This window comes from Epinephelus lanceolatus, chromosome 18, assembly GCF_041903045.1.
Source record: "Epinephelus lanceolatus isolate andai-2023 chromosome 18, ASM4190304v1, whole genome shotgun sequence".
Classification (NCBI taxonomy): domain Eukaryota; kingdom Metazoa; phylum Chordata; class Actinopteri; order Perciformes; family Serranidae; genus Epinephelus; species Epinephelus lanceolatus.
Window position 1 is genome coordinate 29,670,491 of NC_135751.1, and position 27,825 is coordinate 29,698,315.

Here is a 27,825-nt window from a genome sequence, read left to right on the forward strand (position 1 = left end):
TGTCAGACAACACGCCGCACACTGTAAAAAACAGGGTTCTAAATATAGCGATGTCGAAAAATCGGACATTGAACTTATTTCAGACTGTCAACCACTCAAGAATCATCTGGGACGCAAAATTAAAGCCAAGGGGCATTTTAGGAGGACACTTGAATATAAGAAGTTTTAAATCTAAAAGTGATCAAATTCATCAGCTATTATTGGACTCCAACCTAGATTTCCTGTGTTTATCTGAGACATGGCTTAATGAAAATTCACCATCGTCAATATTACATGTTCTGGGTATAACATTTATAGGAAGGATAGAGTAGGCTCAAAGGGTGGTGGAGTTTTAATTTTTGTGAAAGGGAGTTTTCGGTGTCATGAAATACAGTGGTCTTGCAATGAACTAGAGTGTATTGGACTTAATGTGACTTTGTCTCCATCTATGTCTTTCTCACTTATTGTATTGTATCACCCCCCCTCTTCCAATAATAGCCTACCTTTTATGAACATTTTGAAAATATGCTAAAGGAATGTAATTTTAATAAGGAAGTGATTCTCATGGGAGACTTAAATGTCAATTGGGAAGTAAAATCATCAAGGAAATCTTTAAAACAGATCACTGATCATTTTGATCTCGCACAGCTGGTAAATGGTCCTACAAGAATTACAAACACCACCAGCACAAAAATTGATCTTATTTTTAGCAATAGGCCAAAACGAATCAATAAATCCTTTAATATGGTGACAGGACTATCGGACCATAACTTGACTCGGATAGCAAGGAAGCTGACTAAAAAGCGTTTTATTCCATTTGCCCAAGAACAGGAATCTTTGATTATTCCCAAAAATATGCAAGATGGATTTAAAAGTCCTGTTCAAAACATTGATTGGGAGGCTGTACTGAGGGGAAATTCTTTGGAAGATGACAGTCAAAGATTCATGCAAAAACTACAGAGTACAATTGAGGACTTTACATGTAGACAAAGACGTAGGAAAAGAAAAAACATAATTCCTTGGATCAATACAAATATCCTAAATTTAATGAAAAAACGAGATATGGCTTTAAAGATTGCTCTTAAATCCAAATTGAGCACTGACAGATATACTTTTACCATGCTTCGTAATAAAGTAGTCAAAGAGCTTAGGACATCAAAGGCAAACTTTTTTTTGAACATAATAGAAAAAGCAGGAGGTAATACAAAAAATATTTGGAACCAACTAAGAAAACTAATGGGGCAAAATTCTAATAATACCAAATCAATTGAAATTTATGCTAATGGAACACTCTTGAGCAACCCAGCTGAAGTAGCAGTTGCTCTCAATCACCATTTCATTGATTCAGTAGATGATATTATCAAGTGCTTTTCCCCTGAGCACATTATTTCCAGCCAAGTCAGACATACTGAACCTGCTTTCAATCTAGAAACTACTACAGAGTCAGATGTCATGAGAGTGTTTGGATCTCTTAGGTCCTCCAGGGCCAAAGATGTCTTTGGTATGAACACAGTTATGCTCAAAGAGCTCTCTGCATCCCTAGTATGTCCTATTACACAAATTGTAAACCTTTCAGTTGACCAGGAAATATTCCCAGATGTGTGGAAACTAGCTGCAGTGTCTCCCATATTTAAAGGCGGCGATCAACAATCCATCTGCAACTATAGACCTATAAGTGTCTTGCCAGTGGTTTCCAAAGTGGCTGAAAAAATTGTTGCTGAACAAATTATCAATCATTTAAATACCAGTTCCTACCCATTGCATCCAAATCAATTTGGTTTCCGTACTAATCATTCCACTGAAACAGCTAATTGTTATTTCATTGAAAAAATTAAGTCAGTGCTAGATAAAGGTGGAGTGGTTGGTGCTGTCTTTCTAGATTTGAAGAAGGCCTTTGATACCATCAATCATGGCATACTTCTTGGTAAACTCTCTACATTTAACTTTTCCTTAGGCACCACCAACTGGATACAGTCATATTTAACAAACAGGTCTCAGTTTGTTCGGATAAAGAACCATCAGTCAGATGCTATTTCCCTGGCTGCAGGTGTTCCCCAGGGATCCATTTTGGGTCCACTGTTATTTTCATCATATGTGAATGATTTGCCAACTGTTTGCCCTAATTCTAACACCATAATGTATGCAGATGACACAGTAATTTTTATGCATGGTAGCAGCGCAGCCCAAGTCGCTGATCAATTAACCAAATCAATGCAACACATCACAGTATGGTTAAAGCAAAACTGTCTTCAGCTGAATGTCTCTAAAACAGTGTGTATGTTTTTTAGTAAAACTAAATCTCACTGTGCAGAGCCTGATGTGGTTGTACAAGGGGAGAGACTACGTGTTGTTTCAGATTTTAAATACCTTGGTGTGCTCATAGATAATAATCTCATGTTTAAAGAACATCTCAAAAAGGTTACCAAGTGCATTAAATTCAACTTGGCAAATTTTAGACAAGTCCGCAGTTGCATGTCAACAAAGGCTGCACTAATGTACATGCACACAATGATCTTCTCCCACATAACATATTGTCTCACAACCTGGTCTCAAGCTAGCAACACTGCTCTCAAACCACTACTTTCTCTATATAAAAAAAACTCTCAAAGTGCTGGACAGGAAATCCAACAACTATCATCACTGCCATATTTTATTGAAATACAAGTTGCTACACTGGGAAAACTTGATTAAGTATTCATACTCCTGTCTTATGTGCAAAATCATACATGGACTTGCTCCACCTGTATTGAGCCAGTTTATAAAAATATCATCAACATCCACACGGAGTGCAGCTAGAGGAGACTGTGTTGTTCCATTTAGAAAAAGCGCTTTTAGCCAGTTTGCATTTTCATTCAGGGCTGCTCGTGAGTGGAACTCCATCCCAACTCACATTAGAAATGTATCAAATTATGCTTCTTTTAAACGTTTTTTTAAAAAGTGGTTGATTAGTGGTCAAAGCTGTCAACATTAAATTTTAGTGCTTAAATTTTCTCCATGTTTGCTGCTCTGCATGCCGCTGCTTTTTGATGCCATCTGTCATGTCACGTTGTCTGTCAGTTTACTAATTGTCTTGCATCATTGTTGCTCTTTGTGCATGGCTTTTTATAATGTACTTATTGTCTATGTCCTGCTTGCTTGTGGCCTGTCAGTTTGTTAATGTGTTATGTGTAATCAGTTGTTGATGTTGGTGCTGCTACTCAGTGTTGTTTTTTGTCTGTTGCAACTGTTTGCTGTTTGAGCTGAGTCTCTGTTAGCATGCATGTGTATGTATGAATTTTTGCATTGTTCTTGGTATTTTAATCTTTATTCAGATTTAGTTTTCTTATTCTTTAATGTATTATTTGTATGTTTGTAACTAAATCTTTTATATTCTTTTAGGGTGACTATTCAACATCAGTCCAGGGACAGCAGATGTAAAATAGCCTTTTGGCTAATTCTGGCATGTTTACATTTAAAAAAAAAAAAAAAAAAAAAAAAAAAAAAAGTTTTATTAATGTGCATTGTCCCTGATCTCTAAACCTTAAAATAAATAAATAAATAAAATAAATGAATTCACATTTCTATGTGATTGATTACTCATGTCATGGATTTAGCAGTTCGCCTAATATAATAAACTAAATGCTGACAGTAAAACGAGGCCGCATATAATGTACTCTCCACAACACAACAGGCTATTAGTTCAATCAAACATTTTGTTTTACAGACAATCAGTTACAGACATCATTATATAGACTGGTATTAGGTAATATAGTATCTCTCTTTGGTCACAGCAGTGCGGAAATTGCGTTTTCTCTGTCCGTCGGGATCTGTGGGCAGCTGAGGTGAGCTTGACATACGCGCAGCTGCCTCACCCTCGCCGGCTTGGTAGCGAGGAAACCGATGGAATTGGGAGCCGGCGATGTTTTTATTCCCACAGCTGGGGAAATCACAAGTTTGCACCATTTTGGTATTCCTCTGTTTACCTACAGCAGCTGACGAGGGTGTGTCGTGAGCCTGAGCCGGTGTTCACGCTGTAGTAGTAGGTGTATATATAGGGCTAGTACATCTTTTTCCTCACTAATAATAGCCTACTGGTTCTCTGTTGGAAACAGCCGGTGAAGTTTTCGTTAGCCGTTGCTATCCTGCGCACCTGCACAACGTGGTGATGAACTGTTTAATTGATTTCTGTTGGCGTGCTGTCTTGCGGGCCTGCACGGCGGAGTGATACTGGCCAGAAAATAGTCCCAATTGATAGCAAGGTCTGACGTAAAGTGGGGATGTTTTAAAATTGTTGAAATAGTCTAACAAAACACATGCATACTTTTCTGTAGCTTAAAAGCTGTTGGTTACGTGTCCCCCGTACATCTTCAGAACTACTTTTTCTCCGGTAAGCTACGGGCGATTTCTCAGAGCAGGAGGTTCGTTGACAATAGTGACACCGTCACATCGGAGCTACAGATGGTCAGCGTTTCACACAACTTCATGTCCAAAAACCTGAACTATCACTTTAAGGGACTTGAAGAACACTGAACAAAATGCATTCAGATGAAAATAAATGTGAGATTATATAATTGGTAAAATCTTTAAATGCTGTTGTAAATTTGTAGAATAAAAATTGAAACATCAAAGCAATTGAGAATGTTTAAATTTGATTAGAGCTTAATTTCATTTGGTATTTTTGGCGGATAACAGTAGATGAGAGGGTAATAAAACAAAATAAAGATTATTCTTCTGTAATTGGTTTTAAAGATGAGGAGAAGGTCATTAAACTCCACTCTTTGTTGCTGTTTTAGACAAGTTGTGAACGAAGCATACTGCAGGGGAACACCGGGGTTTTTGTTCAGGTCTACTGATGCTTTGTGTCACTGTGGCTCTCTGGCACAGTAATACACAGCAGTGTCTTCAGGCTGCACATTCTGTCCGTTTAGAGTCACTGTGTTGCTGGAAGAGTCTAAGCTGATACTGAACTTGTTCTTCAGTGAATCTTTGTAGTATGTGCTGTATCCAACACGTGCACTTCCAATCCACTCCAGTCCTTTCCCTGCAGGCTGTCTGATCCAATGTGTTCGATAGCTGCCCACAGAATAAGAGACCTGACAGGTGATGGTCAGACGTTGACCTGGCTGCACAGTCACAGAGGCTGGCTGTGTCAACTGTTCACACTTCACACCTGTGGAGGAAAACATGTTGAATATTGAATGAGTGTAATAAGAGTGAACAGTCAGTGTGCTGTGATCATACTGTCAGTGTCTCTGCCTCAGTGAGACTCACAGGATCCAGCAGCCAGCAGCAGCAGCAGAGCTACAGAGAACATGGTTGGTATTGAAGGTGATCTGATGGGAGCTTCTCTTCTTCTGCTGCAGCTGACAGCATGATATCAAGTCTTTATAGCAGACTGTGAGGAAGTTCACTTTGCATAGAGAAGGACACTGACAGGCTATAAAAGAAGGATGGACTGTCCTGTCACATGTAGTCAGAGCTGTGTGTTGTGAATCTTTCATTTGATGTGAAAAAAATCTATTCATCAAATTAAAAACTAAAAGTTTAATATTTTTATTCTTCACAAAACTTTGAACAATTCACAGTGACAGTTACACTTAGGTGAAAGGAATATTTAATGTTCCCAGTCTCAACTACATATTGGAGAACACCAGAGCTGCAATAAAAATTGTCTGAATGAGGAGGTTTTATTGAGACTGTGTTTCTCTGAGTGCGTTGAAGATGTTGAACTGAAGCTGATTCTGTGAAAGTGAAAAGCAGAACGCCTAGTATTGACTTAGTTTGACATGTTGAGTTTTTGTACAGCTCTGTGGCTTCCTGTGTCACTGTGGCTCTCGAGCACAATAATAAACAGCAGAATCTTCAGCCGTCAAGCTGTTCATCTGCAGATACACCTGGTCCACGTTGTTGTCTCTGGAAATGGTGAAGCGATTCTTGACTGATGTGGAATAATATTTATTGCTTCCACTCGGAGCAGTAATGCGGGCAACCCACTCCAGTCCTTTTCCTTCAGCTTGTCTGATCCAGGAGATATCAGCATCACCATCTGATATTCCTGCATATGTACAGGTGAGTTTGTGGGATTCTCCAGGGCGCGTTACCACTGGTTCAGACTCAGTCAGAGTCTGACTGCAAACACCTGGAGAGAAAAGTAGTGTTGTTATCACAGAGCTGAAATATGAACCTTTTCAAAGAACAGGAGGAGTGCAGAAGTATGTATTCACCAGAAATCCATGATAGCATCAGAAACATTATACATGTAGCTGAAGTCATGGTGGAAATGTGTTGTATGTCTGGTCAGTGGTTTGGTCTCTCTTCTTCAGTCTGCAGTGAGATAACTAAAGATGGAGGAGATGAAGATTTGCATGGACTCCTCCTCACAGTGCTGTTTTATTTTGACATCATTAGTGGTTGAACAAGACACAAAGACAGAGATCACTGAGAACAGAACTCTTAATAATTTCTTCACATGCAGTTAATTTGGGGTGAGTTGTGGAACAATCAGTGATCATTTCTGACTTGTGGTTTTACATATAACACAGACTGATCAGTGAGTAAAAAACACAACCATGAGTATTAGAGATAAACCAGCCTTTGTGTCCATGTGTCTGATACAATCTCACAGAAGTGGATGGCCTCAAAGAAAATATAAAACTGTTTGATATTCTGATGTAAAAAGGAGCTCTGAAAAGACTCTATAATGGTGAGAGTTTTTAGCTCTTGTACTAAATATGTTACCAGTTCATGAATTACAGACAGGTGTCTTTTTTTCTGTCAGGTTTAATGTATCTACCAGAAGCTGCTATAACATCATATGTCGTCTGGTGTCTGTAGGGATGAATGTATCCATGTAAAGGGATCACAGTGTTACAGAGAAATAGTCATATAACTGTGGGAAATCATTGATATGTCTGGCAGTTGCATGTCATCGCCACTCGACTACACTAAACAATGGGACATTTTCCACCATCCATTTTCTAGTTGAAACTTGGCATGTTTCTGTGACATGCAGTTTAAATTTGCAGCAACATTACTGACGTATGTGTTACGAGTTTCAATGTGTGGAACTAGAGTAACAAATGATTTTTGTTGTGGTTCACTGCCCTCAACTCTCCTGGAAGGAATCCTGGAAAACAGAATCACGGAGTCAGTCAGTGAAAGAGCGAACCACCATCTTCTCCTTCGGATCTCGGTCTGAGGGAAGAGGGAGGGGTCCCTCACCTTAGGCACCGCGGTGCAACGATACCTGCACTTTGGTTCCGCCTTTTTTTCCCTTCCCCCTACATTAGCATTGTCTTCAACAATAAAATTTGAAATTACATTAAATATTGAGCTGGTTATTGCCGGCACTAATAAAGTATGTGTAAAATGATACACTCGTGTGAACAACAGGTTTGGACCAGGAATAAACAAAAGGTGACTCAGTACTCTCACATTAGGGTGTATCACATATGCTGACTGTACTCAAGTACAACCTGTAGGTCTGTTGTTCTTCTTGCCTTCTCAAAGAGAAGATGTGAATGTTTATTGTCAACCTTCACTGTGCCAGTGATTCATTACCAACAATAATCCAACAAACACTGGTGTAAGACAAAGAAGGAATATGATGAAAATGTGGTTAATGATGCACATCCATGAAAGAATGCTGCAGTATGTAACCTGACATACTGCAGTGCATTTCTTAATGCAGCATGTAAGTAATGGTAAGGGATATCTATTTATCTCTTTAATATGTGATGTATCAGTTATACTAATGATAGAGTATTTAAACTGAGGAAGATAGCTGCTATTAGATTTATTTAAGAGCCATTTATACAAGCTAAATCCTGCTTCCCTTTTCACTGTGACATGTGTTGAAATCATTAGTGGTTTGAGGGCTCCTCCTCTGGTGGCTTCATGTTACAAGTGTTCAGGCACTGAGGGGTTTTTGTTCAGGTCTACTGATGCTTTGTGTCACTGTGGCTCTCTGGCACAGTAATACACAGCAGTGTCTTCAGGCTGCACATTCTGTCCGTTTAGAGTCACTGTTTTTGTGGAAGAGTCTGTGCTGATACTGAACTTGTTCTTCAGTGAATCTTTGTAGTATGTGGTGGATCCAGCTGCCATTCCAATCCACTCCAGTCCTTTCCCTGCAGGCTGTCTGATCCAAGCTGTGTAGTAGCTGCTCACAGAATAAGAGACCTGACAGGTGATGGTCAGACGTTGACCTGGCTGCACAGTCACAGAGGCTGGCTGTGTCAACTGTTCACACTTCACACCTGTTAAAAGGAGAAAATGTTTTTGTAACAAATGATCAAGTTATAGAGCAAAAGAAGAACTGCTGACTTTGACAAATCCAGAGAGACTCACATCCAGCTGCCAACAGCAGCAGCAGAGCTACAGAGAACATGGTTTATGTTGAAACTGACGTGCTGTGAACTCCACTGACAGCCTGATGTGATGTTTTTATAGCTGAGTAACAAGGAAGCTCACTGAGTTTGCATAGAATCAAACATATAAAGCATCAGTGTTGGTCTAACTGGAGCCAATAGAAGAGTCTGTTCAGTGTTATTATATCTGCAGAGTGACAACAAATCACCTCTCATAATTTAATTCATTACACACTGTAACATTTTGTCTTAGTGTTAATTGTTAATTTTGTTTTATGGTACAAAATGCATGCCTGAATATATAGTACTAATGCTTCTGGTTTGCAGGTTTAAACAGAAAAAACTTAAATGGTAAATGGCCACAAAACGGCTTTAGTGTTAACATGAAGTTAACATTAATCACTGTTTTCAACATGTTTTGGATTGTGAACATTTCAGGTTTCTATTTATCTTCAGATCCAGCCAATTTCTGTGATCAAACGTTGTTCTGATGTGCTTTACTTGTGTTTTTTTTTTTTTTTTTTTGTTTTTGAGGGGGTGATATTCAGAGGAACTGATGAGTTTACAGTCAAATATACAGAAATCTAATGTGGATATATCAAAGTGTTTTTGCAGGTGGTGAGAAAACTCTGATGTTATTAAGATCACATTGCTGTTTGTTGTCTGTGGAGGTTTTTGTGCAGCTGTTCCACTGTCTTCAGTCACTGTGCTTTGTCGAGCACAGAAGTAAACAGCAGAATCTTCTGCTGTCAGGCTCTTGACCTCGAGGTACTGAGTGCTGCTGGGCACATCTTCAGTCATGGTGAAATGACTTTGAAAGGAGCTGCCATAGCTAGCAGAGTTTGTGCCTGTGTCCATCCTCCCAATCCACTCCAGAGCATTCCCTGGCCTCTGTCGTATCCAGTGAATATAGTACTCTGTCATGTCATAACCAGAAATGATACATGACATCTTCAGTGTCTCTCCAGGTCTTTTCACCTCAGAGGAAGACTGGTCCAGTTTGATCTCACTCCAAACTCCTGTAAGTAAAGACATTGTGATCATCATCACATTTATATGTCACAGATTAGATATTTTTAAATGTCTTTAGTGAGTTAAAGCTGAAATTCTTCTCACCATGAAAAGTAACTATGAAGAATAAACTCCAGCAAATCATATTTTCCATTCTGTGATAAACACTGTAATCCAGTGCTTTGTGATGTGAATCTTTTGAGGGTTTATAAAGTGTCCCAGTTGTTGTGTCATAAATGATCTGAGAGCTGTTAATGATGTGATTATAAGGAGGGAAGTGTTTGCATGGACCTCCCTCTGCAGGTGTGAAAAGACAACATGGAAAGCAGATGTACTTTCACATCAGTAGAGATTTCAACAAGAGCAGGGGGAAATGTCAAAACACCAAATACCTGGTAACTATTTGTATTGTAAATTGTGTTGTATTGTATTGATTCTCATGAAAGCAATATCTTAACAATGCCTTGAGGGAATTCTTTAAATGTTGCTAAAATAAATAAATAAATAAATAAAAAAATCACTTGGCCTCAACAATGAACTGATTAGATTTTGGTGGCCATAGGTCAAAGGTCAAGGTAAATGTGACCTCTTCTGTGTCAGTTTTGTCACGGGGATATATCAAGACCACCTTGGGGAAATCTCTTCAAATTCGGCACAAATGTCCACTTTGACTCAACAATGAACTGATCAGAATTTGGTGGCCAGAGGTCAAAGGTCAAGGTCAATGAGACCTCACAAAACATGAATTCTCACATAAATCATGACAAAACATCACCTAAATGTCTAATCAGATGTAAAGATGAAGTAATGGCATTTTATGTCCAAAATGTCAGAGGTCAACGTCACTGTGACATCATAATGTTCTGCAAAAACACTTTTCTGGCCATTACTCAACATCATATCACAGGAACAGAAGGGACATTTGGTCAGACACTGAATTGATGACACTAATCTTGGGTGTCCACCTTCACACTGGATGTGAAGTGTAGGATAAACCTGAGTGGTGTGTGAAGGCATACAACTGGGTGGTAATTCTAGTTCACTCTTAAATGTCTAATTGTCTTGTGCATATCAAATGGCAAACTGGTACAGATGATTTTTGACATTTAAAATGTTTTTCTGTCTTTGACTTATGTAACTATATAAATGCAGACATTTATACACGTTTATAGGCTACTAGTTAGAAAACCCAGATGTTATTTTGATCACAGATCTGTGGAGGTTTTGTGCAGCTGTTCCACTGTCTTCACTCACTGTGCTTAATCGAGCACAGAAATAAACAGCAGAATCTTCTGCTGTCAGGCTCTTGACCTCGAGGTACTGAGTGCTGCTGGGCACATCTTCAGTCATGATGAAACGACTCTGAAAGGAGCTGCCATAGATAGCAGAGTTTGTGCCTGTATCCATCCTCCCAATCCACTCCAGAGCATTCCCTGGCCTCTGTCGTATCCAGTGGATGTTGCGGCTTGTCATGCTATAACCAGATGTGATACATGACATCTTCAGTGTCTCTCCAGGTCTTTTCACCTCAGAGGAAGACTGGTCCAGTTTGATCTCACTCCAAACTCCTGTAAGTAAAGAAATGATCATTATCCATCAAACTTGTGTAATCACAGGTTGCACATTTTTAAAAGCAGTAAAGCAGATTTAAGTTTCTCACCATGAATAGTAACTACAAATAATAAACTCCAGATAACTGTATTTTCCATTCTGTGATAAACACTGTAGTTCAGTGCTTTCTGATCTGAGTGTTTCAGAAATATATCAAACTGTCCCAGTGATCTGCCACAAGTTGCTGATGTTGTGTGTATAAGAGAGGAAGAGTTTGCATAGACCTCCCTCTGTGGGTTTAAACAGGGAACATGTGACACAGATACATTTCCATAAGTAGAGTATCTCTACAAGAACGACACGGGAAACTGTAAAATATTAATATCCTGGCAACTAATTTCTGCTCCATTGGAAGATAACGGGACAACGACAATCTTTAACTAATGGTGCAATGAAGAGCTTTTTGGCTAAATTACAAAAAGTCATTTACATTGTTTGTTTTGTATTTGTGAAGAGGCAGAGCTACTGTTTAAGTTATAATGAAGTTACCAGATGTTATTTTTCATCCCATTACATGGTAACAGGGCACATTTCGCCCCATCCTCTCTGGGCATCACAATACACAAAAGTAAATGATTAAAACATGTCATATACATCTTGTATTCAGGGAAAATCAAGCCTATCTAACTCTCTTCTATACTGATGTTGGCTGCAGTGGAAGTCAGATGACATCTACACAGATGCATTAAATACATAACTTTTCTTCTGTCTACCATGAACAAGAAATGGCCTCTATTAGTGAATTCTATAAACAGGGTTTTACATTGACTCCTCAGCACATTAAGGATACAGCTGATTGGACTGCTTAGGTGCTTTTTTGTAATTAATGAATAAATATAAATTGTAACGTGCTGTTGAACGTCACAATCAAGCAACTAAATGGTTTTCATAATTAGATGAAATAAAAATGGGAACTAGGGTTTGATGTGAACAAATATGCCATCATCAGTAGATGTGTTAATGTCAGATAAGAGCATTCAAATCACCTCTATTCTTTATTTACGTTACTGTTAGTGCATGTGTTTTATTCATATGATCAGTATGAGTCAATGAGTCAAACTCAGTCAGTCCTAGACTGCCCTCTAGAGTTTTGAAAGAGGGACTCTGTGGATGTTGTATTCTGTCACTGTCTGCTGAGAGAGAGGAGATCTGACCTGTTTGAGTCTTCTTCCAGTCTGTATGGTGATACAATTATTTCACTGCAATGATCTATAATGTTTATTTATTGTTATTGTTTTTTTTTCTTTTTACATTTGGTACAATATCAGATAAAGAGTGGCCTGTGGGACTCTGGGTGAAGTGTTCAGAAGTCCTGCTGTTCCAGTTTTATAATTACGGTTGGATCAAAGTGGTGTCTCATGATCAGGTTTATTCTTTTCTCCCTATCTTAGTATCATATTCAGTGTTTTAGTGCATTCATTGTGCCTTGGTCAGAGTCTGCACCTTCAGCCCCTGATTCTGTATACTGCTCCTAAATTAGCACATGCAGTAATTTCTTTCAGCCCCAAAGCAAAGACAGTTGTTGTTTATCAGACCAGTCAGAGGGGTTACTGTAGGTTTTTGTACAGCTGCTCAACCAACTCCAGTCACTGTGTGTGTCGAGCACAATAATAAACAGCAGAATCTTCAGTCTTCAGACTGTTCATCTGCAGATACACTTGATCGACGTTGTTGTCTCTGGAGATGGTGAACCGGCCTTGAACTGACTGAGAGTAGTAGATCTCAGCACTGTCATATCTGATCATGGCAACCCACTCCAGTCCTTTTCCAGGGGCCTGTCTGACCCAGTTCATCCAGTAGCCATCAAAGTTCAATCCAGAGGCTGTACAGGTCAGTCTGTGAGATTCTCCAGGCTTTTTAATCACTGGTTCAGATTCTGTCAGAGTCTGACCATCAACACCTGTCAAGACAGCAAGAAAACCATGACATGAAACAAATTTACAACCTAAAAGAAAACCTAATATAGTACTCAACAAAAATCTTCACCTGCCCAGCAGATAGTTAAAAGCAGCAGTCCTGTCCTATAGTCCATCATGTTAAACTGTGTGTCCACTGTTCTCTGTCCTCCTCTCTGCAGTCAGATAAGTAGAGGTGGAAGATATCTGACTTTTGCATTGACTCCTCCTCACAAGGAAGAGACAACTGAAATGGACAAGAATCTCAGTTTGTTACAGGTGGATGTACAGGAGGATTTTAATTGTGTAAAATGTCAATTTAAATTTCATATTAACAATCAGCGTTAATATATAACTCAACAGACTGTTGATCCACAGGACCTGACTACGATAACAGTTCAGATTGAGAATCTAACATCAACCTGGGCCAATCTCCACACATTGACAAAAGACCACAAATTACTACATTTTTCCTGCTGACTGTTTATGCTAATGGAATATCGTTTAATTTAATTCCAAACATATGTTTCAAAGTCATGAAAAACGTTATCAGTTCAAAGGGTCAGTAAATTGCACTTGCCAAGGATAGCTACAATACACAATTAAATTTCTGAAGATATCTCAGCTGAATTTTATTTAATTACTCATAAGTTTAATGCTTAAAAATAAATAAATAAAAAAATGTATGCTGGTGTTGAAATCATTAGTGGCCTGAGGGCTCCTCCTCTGGTGGCTTCATGTTACAAGTGTTCAGGCACTGAGGGGTTTTTGTTCAGGTCTACTGATGCTTTGTGTCACTGTGGCTCTCTGGCACAGTAATACACAGCAGTGTCTTCAGGCTGCACATTCTGTCCGTTTAGAGTCACTGTGTTGCTGGAAGAGTCTAAGCTGATACTGAACTTGTTCTTCAGTGAATCTTTTAAGTATTGGGTGCATCCAACACAGTTTTCTCCAATCCACTCCAGTCCTTTCCCTGCAGGCTGTCTGATCCAATTTGTAGCATAGCTGCTCACAGAATAAGAGACCTGACAGGTGATGGTCAGACGTTGACCTGGCTGCACAGTCACAGAGGCTGGCTGTGTCAACTGTTCACACTTCACACCTGTGGAGGAAAACATGTTGAATATTGAATGAGTGTAATAAGAGTGAACAGTCAGTGTGCTGTGATCATACTGTCAGTGTCTCTGCCTCAGTGAGACTCACAGGATCCAGCAGCCAGCAGCAGCAGCAGAGCTACAGAGAACATGGTTGGTATTGAAGGTGATCTGATGGGAGCTTCTCTTCTTCTGCTGCAGCTGACAGCATGATATCAAGTCTTTATAGCAGACTGTGAGGAAGTTCACTTTGCATAGAGAAGGACACTGACAGGCTATAAAAGAAGGATGAACTGTCCTGTCACATGTAGTCAGAGCTTGGAATTAGGTTGTGAACATTTATTTTGATACACATGAAAGAAAACACATTTATGATGATGATAATATGAGTCAGATTAAAAACATTTACAGTCAGATCAACCAACTGTTTAATGTCTGCCTCAACTACATATGATAGATGAAAATTAGATATGCTGTCATCACTCATCTCAACTTTATAGATCACTGCTGTCGTCTCTCAGAAATTATTTTAACCAGACTTCAGAAATGTACCTATTGATGTACAATAGAAAAATATGAACTCTCCATGGTTTGAGTATCAGTCAGTTAAGGTCAATGAGAACAGCAGATCTGAGTGTCTCCTTTAAGTCACAGAAGAGACAGAAACTTGACACTGACTGCCCTCTGGTGATTTTATGAAGGAAAAGCAACATTATTTTTCATTCATATTATGACTCAATGTAGATTCCACATAACTTACAAACATTAGTGTGTCTTCATTTGTAGAAGTGTAAAGTGTTTGTTGTGGTTTAATTTCAGTTATCATGTTGTTGTGCTGTCTTTGGCCCTTTTATGAACAAGTGGCTTTTGAGGTTTTTTGTGTGTTTAATGTTTAGAATAAATTTTCCTCAGGAACAGTTTTCAGGACTTTATGTATTGCAGGGACAAAGGTAATGTGTTCTTATATTTGTGATGTAAACAACATGTACGAAAAAAAGAAAAAAATGTATGATATTTAAGACATATACTACAAAAGTAATTCATGCTTGGGCTCTGCCAGCCTAAAAGAAGTGGTGTAGGTTTTTGTACAGCTGCTCAACCAACTCCAGTCACTGTGTGTCTCGAGCACAATAATAAACAGCAGAATCTTCAGTCTTCAGACTGTTCATCTGCAGATACACCTGCTTTCTGCTGTTGTCTCTGGAGATGGTGAACCGGCCTTGAACTGACTGAGAGTAGTATTTGCTGCTACCGCTGCTGCTATCAATCCAGGTAATCCACTCCAGTCCTTTTCCAGGAGCCTGTCTGATCCAGGCCATATAGGAGCCATCAAAGTTAAATCCAGAGGCTGTACAGGTCAGTCTGTGAGATTCTCCAGGCCTTTTAATCACTGGTTCAGATTGAGTCAGAGTCTGACCATCAACACCTGTTGAGACAAAAAAGATATGCATGCCATGGGTAACGTTGGTAGCACAAATAGTAATATGCCAGATTAACATCAGGTAAAATCTTCACCTGCCCAGCAGATAGTTAAAAGCAGCAGTCCTGTCCTATAGTCCATCATGTTAAACTGTGTGTCCACTGTTCTGTGTCCTCCTCTCTGCAGTCAGATAAGTAGAGGTGGAAGATATCTGAGTTTTGCACTGACTCCTCCTCACAGGGAGGATGCAGCCAAATTGGACCTGATATTAAGTTTTTGTTTGATGAAAATGTAATGTCAGTGAGCCCAGTAATTGGGACAAGGTCAGGAGTTTCCCGCCTCTCACCCAATGCCACCTGGGATTAGCTCCAGCACCCCACAACCCCCAAGAATAAGTGGGTTTTGCTAATGGATGGATGGCTGTAATATTAATTTCACAGTACCCCTAAACTGGCATGCCAAAGACTTGTCTGACATATTTCAATTAAATTTGTCTTAAATGCTCTATATTTAGATCCCCAACCCTGTTTCTTTCAGAGAAGAAATCATACTTTAGGTTTCCTTACTCCCTGTCACTATATCAGTTACCCAAATCCTCTCTCCACATCACCTGTACTGCCCTCTCCTCACTTGAGTCATATCTCACAGACAGACAGACAGCAATTAATCAGCATTAACAACTGCATCATTACCATGGCTATTCTGTCCCGAGGTGTCCCTCAGGGCTCTGTGCCTGGTCCTCTCCTGTTCATCCTCTACATGTTTTCCCCTCTATAATACCATCTGTCTTCATGGTGTCCACTTAAACTTCACTGCTTATGATGTCACACTCTACATATGTACTATATCCACCATCACTGCAACTCTCTGCACCCTGACCAACTGCCTCACCAAAATCAAGTGATGGATGCAGGCCATATTTATTTATTGTTGTCTTGTTTCCTCATCAGCACATACACTATATACATCCCACAACAATAACTGAAACATAGAAAATAAAATGGATAAAGTATAATGATTTTTTTTACAAATTAAATAATTTTTTTTTAAAAGAAACAATGAATTACAGTAGACCATATACCTTAAAAAACTCAAAGTCCACATTTAGAGAATAAAATCAGACGTGTCTTGTGATCACTATCATTTGGTCTAAAAGGACATATTGTGTCAAGACCTTGTTACAGTTTTAAGTGCATATTAAAATGTCTCAGATCAGTCCACAGATGTTCACAATGATTTTACATAGTTTCTCATGACTGTGCTAAAGGTTTCAGTTCCTGAGTCTATTAATAACAGACTTGAGAGCTAACCGACTGTGAAATCACCTAATTTACATAACTGAATCAAACATGGGCTGTTGATTCCAGGTGCTGGGGAGATGATAAACATAACAACATATAACATAATTAATTAATTTTCAAAAATGTAAAATGTTTGGGGGGAAAGTACAGTTGTGAGTATTGGGTGTTAAATGTTTACAGCATGTGGTGAAACTTCAGCCAGTACAAACAATATCAAAATAATAAAGAGGAGGAGCAACATGAGTCATTATCTTTAAAAAGGTATTTTCAAAAAGACACAAGCCTCTTATAATTAAAATGAAAAAGGATGATTGTAATTACTTCCATAATACTTTGAATAGACCAGCGCCTTCCTAGTCTTCTCTCAAAGCACTTAAACACTACATGACACATTCACCCATTCACGCACTAGTGGCTGAGGCTATCATACAAGGTGCCACCTGCTGTTCATCTTAAATGCACTCATACTCTGATGAAACGGCAATCAGGAGCAATTTGGGATTCAGCATTATGCCCAAGGATACTTTGACATGCAGACTGGAGGAGGTGGGGATTAAACCATCGATCTTCTGATAGATGGATGACCTGCTCCTGAGTCTAAGCTGCCAAGTTTATCAAGAGTGTGAAAATATACGTAGTTGAATTGTGAAATTTGAATTAAAAAATTTCAAACATGTAAAAAATATGGTTCAAATGAAAAGCTAAAATTTAATTAACTCTGTTTAATAAAGACTGACAAGAGCTTAATGAACAAAACAAAGTGATTCTGTCTCTGCTTTTCCTGTAATCCAGGTCCAGGACACAGTATTTGTCCACAGGTAACTTGTGCTTAAGGCCTGAAACCAAAGCAAACCAGCCAATTAAAGTGAGCACTGTAGGTTTTGTACACCTGCTCAACCAACTCCAGTCACTGTGGCTATCGGGCACAATAATAAACAGCAGAATCTTCAGTCTTCAGACTGTTCCGGCCTTGAACTGACTGAGAGTAGAACTTGCTGCTACCACTACCACTTTCAATCCTGGCAACCCACTCCAGTCCTTTTCCAGGAGCCTGTCTGATCCAGTGCATATAGTATTCACTAAATGTGAATCCAGAGGCTGTACAGGTCAGTCTGTGAAATTCTCCAGGCCTTTTAATCACTGGTTCAGATTGAGTCAGAGTCTGACCATCAACACCTGTCAAGACAAAAGTTCACAGATTTTTGAAGACAGATTCAACTCAAGATCAGTGACAATCTTCACCTGCCCAGCAGATAGTTAAAAGCAGCAGTCCTGTCCTATAGTCCATCATGTTAAACTGTGTGTCCACTGTTCTCTGTCCTCCTCTCTGCAGTCAGATAAGTAGAGGTGGAAGATATCTGAGTTTTGCATTGACTCCTCCTTTGTTCACACTCTCCACAAAACTTTATTTTTTTGTTGTGACTAACTGTATTTTGAGTTTGAACACATCACTGTAACGTTATCTCTTGCAACTTTGATTTGGTTTCCATTTTTAACCTGATGTCATTGTTATCCTTGTTTTACTGTAACATTTGAATAATGCTTATTTACTCAGCAGAGGATTCTGTCCAACTGTACTGTTTATCAATAAGAGTTATAACTGGAAGTTATTATATCATTACATTGGTTTTGGTTTGATAATCACCTTGCTTGGTTTAACAAAGACCAGCAACATTTCTTCTGAAGTAATTTTTTGTCAGAATTGAGATTTTGTGTAACGATAATGAAATCCACAGTTCATGCATTTGTTTTGATGGAAACAATGGCATCCTGCACGTTTCAGTTCTGTGCTGTGTTTTTGCTTGTTGCTTCAACTTTTTAGCATTTTTCTGGTTAAAAATTCTTGTGCTACATATACCAAAAATTTGTTTTTAAACAATTACATTTCGGAGCAGATATTTGACTTTTGAAGACAGTTTAACTGAATTTACTTAGGCTAATTACTTGTGAAGTTTAATGTTGAACAATTTAGAAAAGTGTAAACAGTAAAATCACTCTGCTCACAGGTGTTATAAATATAAATGCAACCGTTAATTAACCAACTGTCACACTCGCTACATTGACGCAAACTGACACTATAGCGTTACACCAAGAAGATGGATATTTTCCCCAAAATTACATTTGAATTAAATTATGAGTGGTCGTCAGGAGAGGATGAGGAAAAGGGAAGCCAGGACTCTTCAGTGCAGACCTCCAGGTGTGTTTGAATCCGGCCGTGCCAACATCCAGGTTTGCCAACGTTTCATCAGCCGAACTGGACGAAGTTACACAGTTGCAGATCAATGTAAATACAAAGTAGCTTGTGAGTTCCCAGCGTGTGTGCTGCGTTGCCTGGTAACAGACTGAGGGAACTGTTTTTTTTCGCTGAGCTACATAACATACTTAAATAATTTATTTCATCACCTTTTGTTAACATTTCCTTACTCAGCATTGCTGTTTAAGCTGTTGTTGAACTGTTGTATAAAAGCAATATCACACTCTAGGTCGTGATGTTGTAGGCTACTGTAGCCTATATGGTCACGGCTGTAATTGTCTTAGGCACTCGTGTGATATTGCTTAATTATGTTTTGTCAGAGGAGCTGAAGTTGAAATGTTTTTAAGTTTAAATGTCCTCTTCATGTGATAGGCGGCTAACATGCTATTGCTTGGTGAGCTGCAACTCTAAGCTCAGATGTAGCCTACGCTTGTGGCCACCACCACACCCGCAGTTACACCTCCAAACCACTAGTCGGCGCCGCTGCAGGTTTTCTGTGAAGTGCTATAAAATTTAGTTGAGTCAAAACCATAGACTGTGGAAGGAGGCAGTCATTATTCCCATAAGGAAACCAGGGAAAGATGCTAGTAAACCAACAAGTTACAGACCAAGAGCATTAACATCTAATATCTGCAAACTCATGGAGAGAATGGTAAATGAAAGACTGATGTATTTTTTAGAGAAACACGGTTTAATTGCAGGATGTCAAAGTGGATTTAGGAAAGGGAGGAGTACTTTGGATCCAATTGTGAGTTTAGAGGATGAAGTAAGGAAAGCACAAATCAATAAAGAAATAGTAGCAGCAGTGTTCTTTGATGTTGAAAAAGCATATGATATGTTATGGAAGGAGGGGCTTTTGATAAAGTTACATAAAATGGGAATTGGGAGCAGAGTTTTTAATTGGGTAATGGACTTTTTGAATAAGAGAACCATACAGGTGAAAATAGGGTCAGAAATCTCTAATAAGTATGAGATAGAAAATGGAACACCACAGGGGAGTGTGATTAGTCCTATATTATTCTCTATTATGATAAATGACATATTTGAAAATGTAACAGTAGATATGGGAAGATCATTATTTGCAGATGATGGGGCTATGTGGAAGAGAGGGAGAAATATAAACCACGTTGTAAGGAAGTTGCAGGAAGGAATAAATCAAGTTGAGAACTGGGGAAATAAATGGGCTTTTAAGTTTTCAGTTGAGAAAACAAAGGTTATGTTTTTCACCAGAAAGAGGATTCAAGGAAATACTATTTTGAAATTGTATGGTAATAATTTAGAAAGAGTTGAATCATTTAGATTCTTAGGAGTATATTTTGAAATATATTTATGTTGCATTAATTAGATCAAGGATGGATTATGGAAGTGTAGTGTATGGTTCTGCTGCAAGAACTGCATTGGCAGTATTAGATGTGATCCAGGCTCAGGCTCTTAGGCTGTGTGTTGGGGCAACAAGAACATCACCTGTGTGTGCCTTGCAAGTTGAAGTAGGAGAAATGCCGCTGTCTTTACGTAGGAAGCAGCTAAGAGCTAATTATTGGATGAATTTAAGAGGACATGAACAAAATCACCCAACCAGAAAAGTGTTAGAACAATGTTGGGAAAGGGAGAGAGCAATGAATTTAAGTTTTGGATGGACAGGAGATGAAACAGCAAGAGACCTGGGGGTGTATGAAATGGAGTTCTGCCTGACAGTATTGTGGCCTACAACGCCTGTGTGGATGTTAGAGGGACTGACGGTGGATTTAGAGCTGCTTCAGGTTAAAGCAAGAAATAAAAATGTAGATTGTGTACATGAATTTTATAGATATACAGAAAGTAGTTATATGGGTTATGTTCAAGTATTTACAGATGGTTCCAAAAATCCATCAACAGGCAGCACTGGGGCTGCTGTTGCAGTGCCTAGTAGAAGAGTGGAAGTTGGTAAAAGAATGTCAAATGATTTAAGTGTGTATACAGTTGAACTGTTTGCTATTGTGATGGCGCTAGAGTGGATAGAGCAAGCCAGACCAAACCACGAGCTTATATGTAGTGACTCAGCATCTGCTTTGTGGAGTTTAAAGCGAGGTACTTCCACAAATCGACAAGATATATTGTATGAAATTTTGAAAATGCATTCAAGAATAATAGGACAAGGTATAGTAGTTAAATTTATTTGGGTTCCAGCACATATGGGCATTGTGGGTAATGAGAAAGTTGATCTTATAGCCAAGCAAGCAGTTAAAAAAGAAAATATAGATATCATGATCAAGTTATCAAAACTGGAAGGAAAGAACATTGTACGGAAGAAAACAAGTGAAAAATGGCAGCAGCACTGGGAACAGGAGGTGAGAGGGAGACATGCACTACAGAAGAGAGTGGGCGCTGGGAGACGCAGGGGAGGAAACAGGAGAGAGGAGACAGTGATGACAAGACTGAGAATTGGACATAGTAATCTGAATGGGACACTTCACATTGTCGGGAAACATGTAAATGGATTATGTGACTGTTGCCAGATATCAGAAACAGTGGAACATGTGATTACCAACTGCAACAAATACAGAGAGGAACGGAAGGAAATGCTGGAGGAGATGAGGAGAGAAGGACTCACAGGATCAAGCTTAAAGGACGTACTGGCGTGTGGTGAGACTGGGAAAGGCAGAAAGTGTTTGATGTGTTTTTTAAAAAGAACTGGACTGATATGGAAGATATGAGACACTGGATAATATAGGAGTCAAATAACTCCAGAAGACGGCGGTAATGCAACGTTAAGGATGCAAGCTGCCGTTAAACCCCAGAGAAGAAGAAGAAGAACCATAGACTGTAAAAAAAAAAGTCAGAACACACCTGAAACACACATTAAACACACATTAAACATGGCTTGATAGAGATCATTTCAAACGCAAGTACACAAATCAGCTTCACTATAATTCGCAGCATTCACAGACAAACACTTGTCTTTATCTGGACACATTTTCTCCATAAATACAACATGCTAATGTTTTTAGCGCAAGCCTATGACATTTTACAGTGTATAAATTAGCCTAGCGTCTAACTGACATTTCCTCTCCTCAATTGAAGCCAGGGACAACAGCAACATTTAACAAAGGTAACGTTACGAAATTCGGCTCCATTACAACTCACAAGGTTCACTGACAAAACAACTGTCTCATTCTAAACATGTTTTCCAAACAAATATGACATGCTAACGTTATTAGCACAAGCCTATGGCATTTTACATTGTATAAATGAGCCTAGCGTCTAACTGACATTTCCTCTCCTCAATTGAAGCCAGAGACAACAGCAACATTTAACAAAGGTAACGTTACGAAATTCGGCTCCATTACAACTCACAAGGTTCACTGACAAAACAACTGTCTTATAATAAACATGTTTTCCAAACAAATATGACATGCTAACGTTATTAGCACAAGCCTATGGCATTTTACATTGTATAAATGAGCCTAGCCTCTAACTGACATTTCGTCTCCTCAACTGAAGCCAGGGACAACAGCAACATTTAACAAAGGTGACGTTACGAAATTCGGCTCCATTACAACTCACAAGGTTCACTGACAAAACAACTGTCTTATACTAAACATGTTTTCCAAACAAATACAACATGCTAACGTTATTAGCACGAGCCTATGGAATTTTACATTGTATAAATGAGCTTAGCGACGAGCTAATATGAAGTCAGGATAAATCACACACAAGACCTAAAATGCTATTTTGTGGAGGCTTTATTGTCTTCACAATTTATTGTTGTTATCTGTGAAATTAAAGTAAGTAAAAGCTTTGTTTCCTCTGAGGGAAATGGTCTCAGCTTACAAAAACAGACAGGATATCTGTGTGTCTCTGCAATTGCTTGACCCTTTAACGTTACTAGCTTTATACATGATGCTAACAGGTGTTACTAACGAGATTAATGGTAGCTCTGTTTTACTCAAGTGTTCCAGTTAGGCACAGTTTACAGGGGGCCGCACACATAATACCATGACCCTTAAACTGAAGCAGCCACATGCTGTTCAGCCATCATTAATTTGATTATTTACACCTGTGTCTGTCTGTGTGATATGTCACAATGTCCTGCGTAGTAAAGGCTACTGCAGCCTACAGGTCAATGTAGTGAGTAGAATGTCGCCACCTGCTGGAAGTGTTTATAACTAAAACACACATGCCTTGCTTTAGACTTTGAAATGTTACTGTTATGTTGTCACAACGGTGTTTTCAATAATTTTTGAGATGCACCTGCGCTTGAATATTCAGGTTATGTAAATTGATATCTGGTCAAGCCCTCATATAAACCACTCTCTGGTTGCTAGTAGGTAGACAACAATGACCCCAAAGCATCATACAAACAAATACTATTTCAATTTTATGTTTTTTTTTTAAAAGATATTTTTTAGGGCATTTTGCCTTTATTGGACAGGGCAGGTAAGTGTGTGGGCGGGATGACGCCATCCAGCAAAGGGCCACAGGATGGATTCGAACCCGGGCTGCTGCGGCAACAGCCTTGTATATGCAAGAGTACCTTGCTGCAGTCAAGATGGCCGACAAGGCGCCGCCATACATCCAATCCATGCCGGAAGTCACAACCGGAAGTTGGTTAATCGCCGCTCGATCCCGGAAATATGACCGAGCTAAAACAAAAATAAAAGCTTAAAAAACACGTACGTTTACACATAACATAATTTTATGCATTTTGTGCAGTTACATGTTTATCGTAACGGTATAAGTGACTAGTTAATTGTCTCGCCACGACTTTATAGGCTACTGTAAAACTCAGAAGTTAGTTAAAAGCCTACAATAATATCACTAAGTTATAATGCTAACGTTTCATGGATTTAACTTTAATATCAACGTTATGAATACAAATGTAAATATTATGTTTGTGTGGTGGTGGCCACACACACACACACACACACACATACACACACACACATTCACAATAGGACTGAAGAATAACTAAAGTTAAATAAACTGAATTCTCAGATTAAATAAACTGAGAATTAATAAAAAATGAGAATTTACACAACCAAATAAACAGCACTTTCAGATTAGGCTGCAGTTGCAACATGCACACGTGGTCACAACAAATGTCATACTTACTTTCACATTAGCATATGGTCAATATTAATTTATGTTAACAGTAAAAAAGAAGGCACTGTAAATCATTGGTGGTACAGTGTAAGGGTTGTACTGCCCAGACATTATGCATTAATCATATGATCCTTCCTTTATCTCCTGGATCACAGATTACCTGAGAGGAAGCGCACAGTATGTCAGGTTGGGGAACTGTGCTTCTGAGACATTAATGAGCAGCACGGGGGCTCCACAGGAGACTGTCCTGGCTCCATTCCTGTTCACACTGTACACAGCAGACTTCAAATACAAGTCTGAGTCCTGCCACATCCAGAAATACTCGGACGACACTGCTATTGTGGCGTGTATCAGGAATGGGCAGGAATCTGAATACAGGGAACTGATAAAAGCCTTCAGTGACTGGAGTCACAAGAACTGTCTCCTACTGAACACCTCAAAGACCAAGGAAATGATTATAGATTTCTGCAGGTCCAAGCCCCCTCTTCAGCCAGTGAATACCTGTGGGATGGACATCAAGGTGGTGCCAAGTCATAAGTATCTAGGTGTACACCTGGATAATAATTTGGACTGGTCCCTACACATAGACGCTCTCTACAAAAAGGGGCAGAGCCGCCTCTTTTTCTTAAGGAAGCTCAGATCTCTTGACATCTGTAGTAAGATGCTGCAGATGTTTTATCAGTCTGTGGTGGCAAGTGTGTTGTTTTATGCTGCAGTCTGCTGGGGAGGAAGGAAAATTGTTGTAGATTCATGGTGTATTAATCTGCCTCTGCTACAAATATCATTCAAACACTGTGCAGACACAGCTCCCCACACCCTGTTTGTTCAAAGGCACAGAAGAGCAGCTTAGAGAAATGACTTCAATCCTGCTGGTTGTATTTTCATCCACCAGGGATCTTCACGGATGAGCGGGGACATCATGGGCAACACAATGGCGCCAGACATTTGTTACTGCAACAGAACAGGCATTTCCTGGGGCTAGAGATGTGTTCATTATCCAGTTTAGCTATTAAATGAATGCAATAATTTTCCTATTGTCAGTCTTCTGTTAATTCTATTTTATTTCTGGAATCCAATAAAACACAATATAACACTATCATACTGGCAATAATAACTTCACTTGGAGTTCTCTTTTTTGTAAACAACGTCTTTACTGAGTTCAATCACAAATCAAAAACAAGGGAAAAGCATAAAACAGAACAGGCAAACAAATACATGAACATACAACAATGTCGCCTTTTTCAATTATAGAAGGGTGCATCTGGAAGAAAAGAATATATCAGAATCAGAATCAGAATCAGAAATACTTTACTGATCCCCGGGGGGAAATTGTTAGTGTTACAGTTGCTCCTATTCAACAAAGACTGTAGTATAATATATAACATATAGAAATATAAAATGTACAACAATATATACAATACAATAGAATATATGCAACAATATATACAGCAGTGGCACACATACTAGTGTAAAAAAAAAAGTGTCGTTGCCATGGTGACATGATTGAAGGATGGATGAGGATGAGGAGGGATGTACACAGTCATAATAATGGCATGTGAAAACTCCTTTGGCAAATAACACGGCCTGAGTCCAGCAGCCAACAGTTCTATGTCCGGGCAACAGATATGTTCCTTGATGGTAATAATAATGTGACCAGGATCACACGAACTATATATACATATATATATATATATATATGTATATATACCGTTATATATCTTACCGTTTTATATATATATATTTATACACACACATACATATATATGTAAGAAATAAATATGCACGTGTGTGTGTGTATAGGGTAATACACACCAAAAACGCTGAAAAAATTGCCATACGACTTTGCCAAATCCATTAGCGTACTTTCTTTGGCTAAGCTAACGTTAGCCCAGACCATCGAGTCAAGCGGAGAAACAGCCTTCACGAGACATGACACTCTAATTCTTCAATGCATCGCATTTGTAAATAGCACGAATTACATCTTAGAAACCATACCACACTCGTTGGATGATAATTAAAAGACTATTTTTCTTACCGTTCTCTCGTTCTCTGAACACAACCCGCTAATCAGTATGGCCGCCGAATAAGCAAAAAATTACATGAAGAAGAAACTTCCGCTTGGGACTTTCCAACTTTCCGGTATAGGCTAGATATATGGCGGCACCCTAGTCGGCCATCTTGACTGCAGTTGGGTCCCTCTCTGTATATGGGGCGCCTACTCTACCACTAAGCTACCGATGCCCCACAATTTTATGTTTTTGTGTAGGTTTACTGACTGAACCAGCCTGCATGTGTGGTGGAATAGCACTAAGTGTAATGTATTGCCTTACATGTTGAATGCATGAACAAGTTATGCTCATACTGTGCTGTACGTTTAACTGTAGCTCTCCATTTTTCTACACATCTTTTTTTTATTGGGGTCATGCTGGTCGTACTACTCTGTACAGTTATCAAACTTTGCCCCAGAGATCTTCTTTGTTTTGTCTTTGAGGTCAGGTGCTAAGGCAATGCCTGGTTTTGCAACATGGCCTTTTTTAACTGCCTTTTTTCCTCTGCATATTTGGTTGGCGCTGGGAGCTTTAGACATGCTAGCATTAATTTGATGGCATGTTATTCAGCACGAGCAGAGCATCGGTGCACTTGAGTACCTGGGTATTGTATTTACGTAGGGGCATAGACTCTGGGTTTGGCCTCTTGATGGGTGTACCTGGTCACTATGATGTTTTTGCGACATGGCATAAAGAGAGAGATGAAGGAAGAGAGTGCTGAGATCAGAATGCTTTAGCTTGAGGTGGAGTGATGAGGTTTATGCTTTGGTGTGCTTTTTTTCTCCTGTAATTTGGTAATTTAATTGAAAATGCATTTTAGGAGGCCTCTGTGCAAATCCCTCTACATCAGGCTTACATTTTTTTCAGAAGACAATTAATTCCCCTCCTCTTGCTCAATGGTGCCCACTGTAGACCATGTCTACAACTAAAGATGAAACAGTACGAAATTCTTTTATCATGATTATAGTGACCAAAATTATCACATAACATTGTTAAAATGTGCTGAAAATGTAGAAAAAAATAGTGACACACACTGCTATCATTGTTTGCATGGACATTAAAACGTAACATAACCAATACCTGATACAAACATATGAAAGCCATATCATATGTGCATTAACAATAGCAATAGTCTGCCTTTAAAATGCTGCTTCTGTGTCACTGTAGATGAGGACAAGGGACCAGGAGCATCATTGGGTTTGCGTGCTGCAGGCCTCCCCACATTGATGCTGCGCCTGTGTCAGTGAGACTGCTGCTAACTTTGGTTGATGATGCTGGACAATATTTACAGTAAGTTTTTTAAAGTGCAGTAATCAAACACGGCTTTATTAATGATTTAAATTTGAAATGATGATACGAACCATCGGGAATTTTGTCACGGTTTATTGTGAAGCCGCAACTGTTTCATCTCTATCAGCAACAACAGGCAGAGTGTGTGCATGTGAACTTTTAAGATGGCATGAAGATGATGTCGATCATGACAGTAATAACAGTGATAATACTGTAATGATCATTAGAATGACATCATTTGTTTATTGATGATAAACTTGTTCTTGCATATCTTTTTCCCGTCTTATATTTTCCTTTGTTTCCTTGTGGTTTAAAAGGACATGTCACAGAAAGGTCTGTGTGTTCGACAGTCTGCTTCTCTCTTGAGAACTTTAAGATTAAATGAGATCAATCTTTCTATTACATACAACTGTTTTTCATAGGTAATGCTGGTTGTGGCTTACCTGCTTTTTTTCAGCCCTATTTCATATTCAGTTTAACATGTTCAGCACT

General features: G+C 39.0%; 1 protein-coding gene and 1 long non-coding RNA gene across 2 annotated transcripts in view; both read right to left on the reverse strand.

The window, feature by feature from the left end:
* LOC144458638 (uncharacterized) overlaps positions 1-27,825 on the reverse strand; it is a 219,740-nt gene that overhangs the window by 184,691 nt on the left and 7,224 nt on the right. The gene's annotated exons all lie outside the window — the stretch shown is intronic.
* Positions 13,452-14,085, reverse strand: LOC144458650 (uncharacterized). Its single transcript, XR_013488037.1, has 2 exons — positions 14,048-14,085; positions 13,452-13,946 (listed from the first exon to the last, which is right to left on the reverse strand). It is a non-coding gene; the product is annotated as an uncharacterized LOC144458650 (long non-coding RNA).